The sequence below is a fragment of the Coregonus lavaretus genome (genome assembly GCF_964263955.1).
Source record: "Coregonus lavaretus genome assembly, chromosome: 5".
NCBI classification, from domain to species: Eukaryota; Metazoa; Chordata; class Actinopteri; order Salmoniformes; family Salmonidae; genus Coregonus; species Coregonus lavaretus.
The window spans coordinates 2,711,341-2,721,340 of NC_139992.1; the positions used below are offsets into that span (position 1 = coordinate 2,711,341).

A 10,000-nucleotide genomic window follows, 5' to 3' on the forward strand; every position below is an offset into this window, starting at 1 on the left:
CAAGGTACTGTAGCTTACGTTGGACTAAATTGTTTTTGGTATCTTTTAGTTGTCACTGTATTAAAATAAGCATAGGTTATTTGATGATGTTGAAGCTGAAATGGTGCTGGAATAGTGGAGGCAACTCCTGTTGTCTTTTCGACTTGCGGTAACTCTCCGTGGTTCTAAATCAATAGTTGTTTAGTAGTCCAAAAATGTTGGAAAAATAACTTGATTGACCAGGCTGTAGATTATGTAACTGTTTGTTTCAGGCAATATGCTTTGTTGACTTCACTGGACAGAGGTTGCTCTCCGGTTTTGTGATGAAACAAAGATGTGGATGAATTTATTCTGCCAATATGTCTTCTTATTGTCTCGGCCTATACAGATGAAGTCGGAAGTTTACATACACTTAGGTTGGAGTCAATAAAACTCGTTTTTCAACCACTCCACAAATTTCTTGTTAACAAACTATAGTTTTGGCAAGTTGGTTAGGACATCTACTTTGTGCATGACACAAGTCATTTTTCCAACAATTGTTAACAGACTGATTATTTCACTTATAATTCACTGTATCACAATTCCATTGGGTCAGAAGTTTACATACACTAAGTTGACTGTGCCGTTAAACAGCTTGGAAAATTCCAGAAAATGATGTCATGGCTTTAGAAGGCTAATTGACATCATTTGAGTCAATTGGAGGTGTACCTGTGGATGTATTTCAAGGCCTACCTTCAAACTCAGTGCCTCTTTGCTTGACATCATGGGAAAATCAAAAGAAATCAGCAAAGACCTCAGAGAAAAATTTGTAGACCTGCACAAGTCTGGTTCATCCTTGGGAGCAATTTCCAAATGCCTGAAGGTACCACGTTCATCTGTACAAACAATAATATGCAAGTATAAACACCATGGGACCACGCAGCCGTCATACCGCTCAGGAAGGAGACGAATTCTGTCTCCTAGAGATTAACCTACTTTGGTGCGATAAGTGCAAATCAATCACAAAAAAACAGTAAAGGACCTTGTGAAGATGCTGGAGGAAACAGGTACAAAAGTATCTATATCCACAGTAAAACAAGTCCTATATCCACATAACCTGAATGGCCGCTCAGCAAGGAAGAAGCCACTGCTCCAAAACCGTCATAAAAAAGCCAGACTACGGTTTGCAACTGCACATGGGGACAAAGATCATACTTTTTGGAGAAATATCCTCTGGTCTGATGAATCAAAAATAGAACTGTTTAGCCATAATGACCATCGTTATGTTTGGAGGAAAAAGGGGGCTGCTTGCAAGCCGAAGAACACCATCCCAACCTTGAAGCATGGGGGTGGCAGCATCATGCTGTGGGGGTGCTTTGCTGCAGGAGGGACTGGTGCACTTCACAAAATAGATGGCATCATGAGGAAGGAGAATTATGTGGATATATTGAAGCAACATCTCAAGACATCAGTCAGGAAGTTAAAGCTTGGTCGCAAATGGGTCTTCCAAATGGACAATGACCCCAAGCATTCTTCCAAAGTTGTGGCAAAATGGCTTAAGGACAACAAAGTCAAGGTATTGGAGTGGCCATCACAAAGCCCTGACCTCAATCCTATAGAAAATATGTGGGCAGAACTGAAAAAGCATGTGCGAGCAAGGAGGCCTACAAACCTGACTCAGTTACACCAGCTCTGTCAGGAGGAATGGGCCAAAATTCACCCAACCTATTGTGCGAAGCTTGTGGAAGGCTACCCGAAAAGTTTGACCCAAGTTAAACAATTTAAAGGCAATGCTACCAAATACTAATTGAGTGTATGTAAACTTCTGACCCACTGGGAATGTGATGAAAGAAATAAAAGCTGAAATAAATTATTCTCTCTACTATTATTCTGACATTTCACATTCTTCAAATAAAGTGGAGATCCTAACTGACCTAAAACAGGGAATTTTTACTATGTCAAGAATTGTGAAAAACTGAGTTTAAATGTATTTGGCTAAGGTGTACGTAAACTTCCGACTTCAACTGTACAGTGGGGAAAAAAGTATTTAGTCAGCCACCAATTGTGCAAGTTCTCCCACTTAAAAAGATGAGAGAGGCCTGTAATTTTCATCATAGGTACACGTTAACTATGACAGACAAAATGAGAAAAATAATCCAGAAAATCACATTGTAGGATTTTTTATGAATTTATTTGCAAATTATGGTGGAAAATAAGTATTTTGTCAATAACAAAAGTTTCTCAATACTTTGTTATATACCCTTTGTTGGCAATGACACAGGTCAAACGTTTTCTGTAAGTCTTCACAAGGTTTTCACACACTGTTGCTGGTATTTTGGCCCATTCCTCCATGCAGATCTCCTCTAGAGCAGTGATGTTTTGGGGCTGTCGCTAGGCAACACGGACTTTCAACTCCCTCCAAAGATTTTCTATGGGGTTGAGATCTGGAGACTGGCTAGGCCACTCCAGGACCTTGAAATGCTTCTTACGAAGCCACTCCTTCGTTGCCTGGGTGGTGTGTTTGGGATCATTGTCATGCTGAAAGACCCAGCCACGTTTCACCTTCAATGCCCTTGCTGATGGAAGGAGGTTTTCACTCAAAATCTGACGATACATGGCCCCATTCATTCTTTTCTTTACACGGATCAGTCGTCCTGGTCCCTTTGCAGAAAAACAGCCCCAAAGCATGATGTTTCCACCCCCATGCTTCACAGTAGGTATGGTGTTCTTTGGATGCAACTCAACATTCTTTGTCCTCCAAACACGACGAGTTGAGATTTTACCAAAAAGTTCTATTTTGGTTTCATCTGACCATTTGACATTCTCCCAATCCTCTTCTGGATCATCCAAATGCACTCTAGCAAACTTCAGACGGGCCTGGACATGTACTGGCTTAAGCAGGGGGACACGTCTGGCACTGCAGGATTTGAGTCCCTGGCGGCGTAGTGTGTTACTGATGGTAGGCTTTGTTACTTTAGTCCCAGCTCTCTGCAGGTCATTCACTAGGCCCCCCTGTGTGGTTCTGGGAATTTTGCTCACCATTCTTGTGATCATTTTGACCCCACAGGGTGAGATCTTGCGTGGAGCCCCAGATCGAGGGAGATTATCAGTGGTCTTGTATGTCTTCCATTTCCTAATAATTGCTCCCACAGTTGATTTCTTCAAACCAAGCTGCTTACCTATTGCAGATTCAGTCTTCCTAGCCTGGTGCAGGTCTACAATTTTGTTTCTGGTGTCCTTTGACAGCTCTTTGGTCTTGGCCATAGTGGAGTTTGGAGTGTGACTGTTTGAGGTTGTGGACAGGTGTCTTTTATACTGATAACAAGTTCAAACAGGTGCCACTAATACAGGTAACGAGTGGAGGACAGAGGAGCCTCTTAAAGAAGAAGTTACAGGTCTGTGAGAGCCAGAAATCTTGCTTGTTTGTAGGTGACCAAATACTTATTTTCCACCATAATTTGCATATAAATTCATTAAAAATCCTACAATGTGATTTTCTGGATTTTCTTTTCTCAATTTGTCTGTCATAGTTGACGTGTACCTATGATGAAAATTACAGGCCTCTCTCATATTTTTAAGTGGGAGAACTTGCACAATTGGTGGCTGACTAAATACTTTTTTTCCCCACTGTACATCACGGTGTCAAGGCATATGAACTAACAGGTTATAGAGCAAACAACGCAATTATCACAACACATAGGTTGTAATATGGCTATTTTTTCTCCCTGGCTTGGCTTCCCCAGTGAATTTACCCACACTACTGCTACTGGAGATACTACAGCAGTTCCACTAACTCACCATCCAGCCCAGCCAGAGAGCTGTAGTCCTGAGGAACCTTCTTCTGTTGCTGCTGTTGTAGCTGTATCTTCTGCTGTTGTAGCTGCATCTTCTGCTGTTGTAGCTGTTGCCTGGCTCTGGCTGTTGCCTGCTCTGTCAGACTGTAGTCCTCCACATAGTCCACAGGCAGTTCCAAGTCCTCGTAGTAGGGTGAGGCCGGCAGGTCTGCTGCCCCCCGGTGGCGGAACAAGGGCTGTGCAGGGGAAGAGGACAGATAGAGAGAGATGACGTCCTGTAGAAGCTGACGATCTCTCTCTCTCTGTTTGGCCTGTTGGGATCTGGAGGAGGGGCGGGGCACTGGGTAGACTCTTCCTCCCTGGTGGAGGGAGCGCTCCACATCTTCCTGTAATACACAGAGAGAGGAAAAAAGTCATGTTTTACGGATGAGGACAAATGTTTGATTGTGTGTGTGTGTGTGTGCACTAGTTTTCCTACATTATCAGGACCCCAATGTCCTCACATTTCACCTTAATGTCCTGAAAAGGTAGGAAAACAAGAACTGTTTTGAAAAGTCAGGACTTTTTCCAGGTCCAGAATTTCTTCAAATGCTATTTTAAGCTTATTGATTAGGTTTAGGGTTTTGGGGTTAGGGTTAAGGTTAGGATTAGGTTTAGGGTTAGGGTTTTTGGGGTTAAGGTTAGGGTTAGGTTAAGGGTTAGGGTTAGGGTTTAGGGAATATAGGATTTTTAATGGTGAAAAAATGTTACACTCCAAAAAGTCATGAAATGTGTGTGTTTGTCTGTGTGTATAAGTGTGTGTGTGTGTGTGTGTGTATATGTGTGTGTGTGTGTGTGTGTGTCTGTGTGTGTCTGTGTGTGTGTGTGTGCGTGTGTGTGTATAAGTGTGTCTGCGTGTATGTTTGTGTGTGTGTGTGTGTGTGTGTGTGTCTGTGTGTGTGTGTGTGTCTGTGTGTATAAGTGTGTGTGTGTGTGTGTGTCTGTGTGTATAAGTGTGTGTGTGTGTGTGCGCGTGTGTGTATAAGTGTGTATATGTGTGTGTGTGTGTCTGTGTGTATAAGTGTGTGTGCGTGAGTGTATATAAGTGAGTGTGTTTGTGTGTGTGTGTGTGTGTGTGTGTGTGCGTGCATGTTTGTATAAGTGTGTGTGTGTCTGTGTGTGTGTGTGTGTGTTAGTGTTAATTTGCATGTCACACAGTACCTGTTGATAGGTGTAGGGGTCGATGGGAGAGGTCCGCATGCGGAGGGGGAACTGGGGATGGTCTAGTATCATGTAGTCCTGGTAACTGTCAGCCTGATTGGTCCCTGACTTGGAAGAGCTGCTGGGATATCCTCCCTGATTGGAGGAGCTCTGCTTGGGATATCCTCCCTGATTGGAGGAGCTGCTGGGATATCCTCCCTGATTGGAGGAGCTCTGCTTGGGATATCCTCCCTGATTGGAGGAGCTGCTGGGATATCCTCCCTGATTGGAGGAGCTGCTGGGATATCCTCCCTGATTGGAAGAGCTGCTGGGATATCCTCCCTGATTGGAGGAGCTCTGCTTGGGTCTGAGAGGAGGGACAAGGAAGATGATTTACAGTGAGGGGGAAAAAAGTATTTGATCCCCTGCTGATTTTGTACGTTTGCCCACTGACAAAGACATGATCAGTCTATAATGTTAATGGTAGGTTTATTTGAACAGTGAGAGACAGAATAACAACAAAACAATCCAGAAAAACACATGTCAAAAATGTTATAAATTGATTTGCATTTTAATGAGGGAAATAAGAATTTGACCCACTCTCAATCAGAAAGATTTCTGGCTCCCAGGTGTCTTTTATACAGGTAATGAGTTGAGATTAGGAGCACACTCTTAAAGGGAGTGCTCCTAATCTCAGCTTGTTACCTGTATAAAAGACACCTGTCCACAGAAGCAATCAATCAATCAGATTCCAAACTCTCCACCATGGCCAAGACCAAAGAGCTCTCCAAGGATGTCAGGGACAAGATTGTAGACCTACACAAGGCTGGAATGGGCTACAAGACCATCGCCAAGCTGCTTGGTGAGAAGGTGACAACAGTTGGTGCGATTATTCACAAATGGAAGAAACACAAAATAACTGTCAATCTCCCTCGGCCTGGGGCTCCATGCAAGATCTCACCTCGTGGAGTTGCAATGATCATGAGAACGGTGAGGAATCAGCCCAGAACTACACGGGAGGATCTTGTCCATGATCTCAAGGCAGCTGGGACCATAGTCACCAAGAAAACAATTGGTAACACACTACACCGTGAAGGACTGAAATCCTGCAGCGCCTGCAAGGTCCCCCTGCTCAAGAAAGCACATATACAGGCCCGTCTGAAGTTTGCCAATGAACATCTGAATGATTCAGAGGTGAACTGGGTGAAAGTGTTGTGGTCAGATGAGACTAAAATTGAGCTCTTTGGCATCAACTCAACTCGCCTTGTTTGCAGGAGGAGGAATGCTGCCTATGACCCCAAGAACACCATCCCCACCGGAGGTGGAAACATTATGCTTTGGAGGTGTTTTTCTGCTAAGGGGACAGGACAACTTCACTGCATCAAAGGGACGATGGACGGGGCCATGTACCGTCAAATCTTGGGTGAGAACCTCCTTCCCTCAGCCAGGGCATTGGAAATGGGTCGTGGATGGGTATTCCAGCATGACAATGACCCAAAACACAAGGCCAAGGCAACAAAGGACTGGCTCAAGAAGAAGCACATTAAGGTTCTGGAGTGGCCTAGCCAGTCTCCAGACCTTAATCCCATAGAAAATCTGTGGAGGGAGCTGAAGGTTCGAGTTGCCAAACGTCAGCCTCGAAACCTTAATGACTTGGAGAAGATCTGCAAAGAGGAGTGGGACAAAATCCCTCCTGAGATGTGTGCAAACCTGGTGGCCAACTACAAGAAACGTCTGACTTCTGTGGTTGCCAAAAAGGGTTTCGCCACCAAGTACTAAGTCATATTTTGCAGAGGGGTCAAATACTTATTTCCCTCATTAAAATGCAAATCAATTTATAACATTTTTGACATGCGTTTTTCTGGATTTTTTTGTTGTTATTCTGTCTCTCACTGTTCAAAAAAACCTACCATTAAAATTATAGACTGATCATGTCTTTGTCAGTGGGAAAACCTATGTCACGATCGTTATAAGAGACGGACCAAGGCGCAGCGTGATGCGCGTACATCTTTTAATGCGTACTTTGCACACTACAACAAAACAACAAAACGAAACGTGAAGTCCTCGGCCATACAACACAAACCTAAACGGAACAAGATCCCACAAATGACAAGTGCACAACAGGCTGCCTAAGTATGGCTCCCAATCAGAGACAACAAGACACAGCTGCCTCCGATTGGGAACCACCCCGGCCAACACAGAAATACACGATCTAGAAAAGAACACATAGAAAACAAAACATAGACACTACACATAGAAACGAACACCCTGGCTCAACATATAAGAGTCCCCAGAGCCAGGGGCGTGACAACGTATAAAATCAGCAGGGGATCAAATACTTTTTACCCCTCACTTTAGTGTATTTTTGGCAGTTCTAAGCATAATATTGCATTTCTACTCTACTAACTTGCTTGCTTTCATTAGGTTTATTTGACAGGAACAATAAACATTGACCCGTTTTGTGAATATGCTAGATTTAGCCAGCCGGGCGAGTACAACTACACAGAGGCACGATAAAAGACGTTGGATAAAGAAGAGGGAAGGGGCCATACTTGTCTAACTCCACTGTTATATTCTGTAAATGTGTAAGGATCCTTACTGTGAGGAGGAGGAGGCCTTTGGGGACCGTGGGGTGTAAGGAACTCTGCTCAGCTCTTTGGTAACAATGTACTGGGTGATGTCATCCTGCCAGGACAGACCTACACACCAAACACACACACCATTCATTTTTTTAATAATGATGTCCACTCAATGAAATAGACAGTTGGAAGATGTTTGCTTGGCTAATGCATCATGTATTCTTTTTTTATTTTTTTTTATCATTGTTTGGTTATTAACTACAGTGAAATACTAGTAATTGATAAGACTCCAGTTGTGTGTTAGTGTGTTGACTCACCCTGTAGTGTGTTGACTCACCCTGTAGTGTGTTAGTGTGTCGACTCACCCTGCAGTGTGTTGACTCACCCTGTAGTGTGTTAGTATGTTGACTCACCCTGCAGTGTGTTAGTGTGTTGACTCACCCAGTAGTGTGTTGACTCACCCTGTAGTGTGTTAGTATGTTGACTCACCCTGCAGTGTGTTAGTGTGTTGACTCACCCAGTAGTGTGTTGACTCACCCTGTAGTGTGTTAGTGTGTTGACTCACCCTGTAGTATGTTAGTGTGTTGACTCACCCTGTAGTGTGTTGACTCACCCTGTAGTGTGTTGACTCACCCTGCAGTGTGTTGACTCACCCTGTAGTGTGTTGACTCACCCTGTAGTGTGTTGACTCACCCTGTAGTGTGTTGACACACCCTGCAGTGTGTTGACTCACCCTGTAGTGTGTTAGTGTGTTGACTCACCCTGTAGTGTGTTGACTCACCCTGTAGTGTGTTGACTCACCCTGTAGTGTGTTGACTCACCCTGCAGTGTGTTGACTCACCCTGCAGTGTGTTGACTCACCCTGTAGTGTGTTGACTCACCCTGTAGTGTGTTGACTCACCCTGTAGTGTGTTGACTCACCCTGTAGTGTGTTGACTCACCCTGCAGTGTGTTGACTCACCCTGCAGTGTGTTGACTCACCCTGTAGTGTGTTGACTCACCCTGCAGTGTGTTGACTCACCCTGCAGTGTGAGCTGTTTGAGGACCTCCTGCATCCTCTTCAGAACAGGAACTGACACCTGGTACTGGACCTGGTCCTGCTTAGAGGTACGGCACTGCCCAAAGAGACCATCTGCAACACACACCCACCAGAACCAATCAACATACGACCTGTCTCCAACACACACCCACCAGAACCAATCAACATACGACCTGTCTCCAACACACACCCACCAGAACCAATCAACATACGACCTGTCTCCAACACACACCCACCAGAACCAATCAACATACGACCTGTCTCCAACACACACCCACCAGAACCAATCAACATACGACCTGTCTCCAACACACACCCACCAGAACCAATCAACATACGACCTGTCTCCAACACACACCCACCAGAACCAATCAACATACGACCTGTCTCCAACAAACACCCACCAGAACCAATCAACGTAAGACCTGTCTCCAAAACACCCACATTCGTAAAGCACGCATGCACAAATACACACATGCCATACAGTCTCCTTAACACACTTCCCACATTAAAACACATACAAATACGATACAGACTTAAACAGACTTAAACAGAGCACACACCTAACCCAATCAACGTCCACTCACACTCCAAGCACTTACATCACACAACCAACAACCCCCACATCATTAAACTAGCCCAATCAACAACCCCACATAATTAAACTAGTTCAATCAACAACCCCACATAATTAAACTAGCCCAATCAACAACCACAGAGCATCCTGACTGGTTGCATCACCGCCTGGTATGGCAACTGCTCGGCCCCGACCGCAAGGCACTACAGAGGGTAGTGCGTACGGCCCAGTACATCACTGGGGCCAAGCTTCCTGCCATCCAGGACCTCTATACCAGGCGGTGTCAGAGGAAGGCCCTAAAAATTGTCAAAGACTCCAGCCACCCTAGTCATAGACTGTTCTCTCTGCTACCGCACGGCAAGCGGTACCGGAGCGCCAAGTCTAGGTCCAAAAGTCTTCTTAACAGCTGCTACCCCCAAGCCATAAGACTCCTGAACAGCTAATCATGGCTACCGGACTATTTGCATTTGCACATCATTAAACTAACTCAATCAACAACCCCAAATCATTAAAATAGCCCAATCAACAACCCCACATCATGAAACTAGCCCAATCAACAACCCCACATCATTAAACTAACTCAAATATATCTCAAACAGAGAATGCAACATCTGTAGACTACATTTATAACTACTTCCAATCCATAGAGGCACACAGAGACAATTAAACACATCCACACACACACACACACACAAAAACACACACACACACACACACACACACACACACACACAAACACAACCAAGCACACACACAGTCACCCCACCCCCAGCTCACATAACTGAATAAAAACGATACTGCGGCTAAAAACAGACTCACACCTGAATGCAGAGTAGCCTCCATAGTGAACCCATCTCTCTCTCCTCTCTCCTCC

The 10,000-nt window shown here is 44.5% G+C and overlaps 1 pseudogene across 1 annotated transcript in view; it reads right to left on the reverse strand.

The window, feature by feature from the left end:
- Window positions 1–10,000, reverse strand: part of LOC311128784 (receptor-type tyrosine-protein phosphatase-like N) — a 61,316-nt pseudogene that overhangs the window by 27,622 nt on the left and 23,694 nt on the right. Inside the window, exons 2-5 of the transcript in view lie at window positions 8,532–8,642; window positions 7,531–7,630; window positions 4,953–5,298; window positions 3,757–4,138 (exon numbers count right to left, since the gene is read on the reverse strand). The product of the transcript in view is annotated as a receptor-type tyrosine-protein phosphatase-like N (transcript). The remainder of the gene's footprint in view (window positions 1–3,756; window positions 4,139–4,952; window positions 5,299–7,530; window positions 7,631–8,531; window positions 8,643–10,000) is intronic.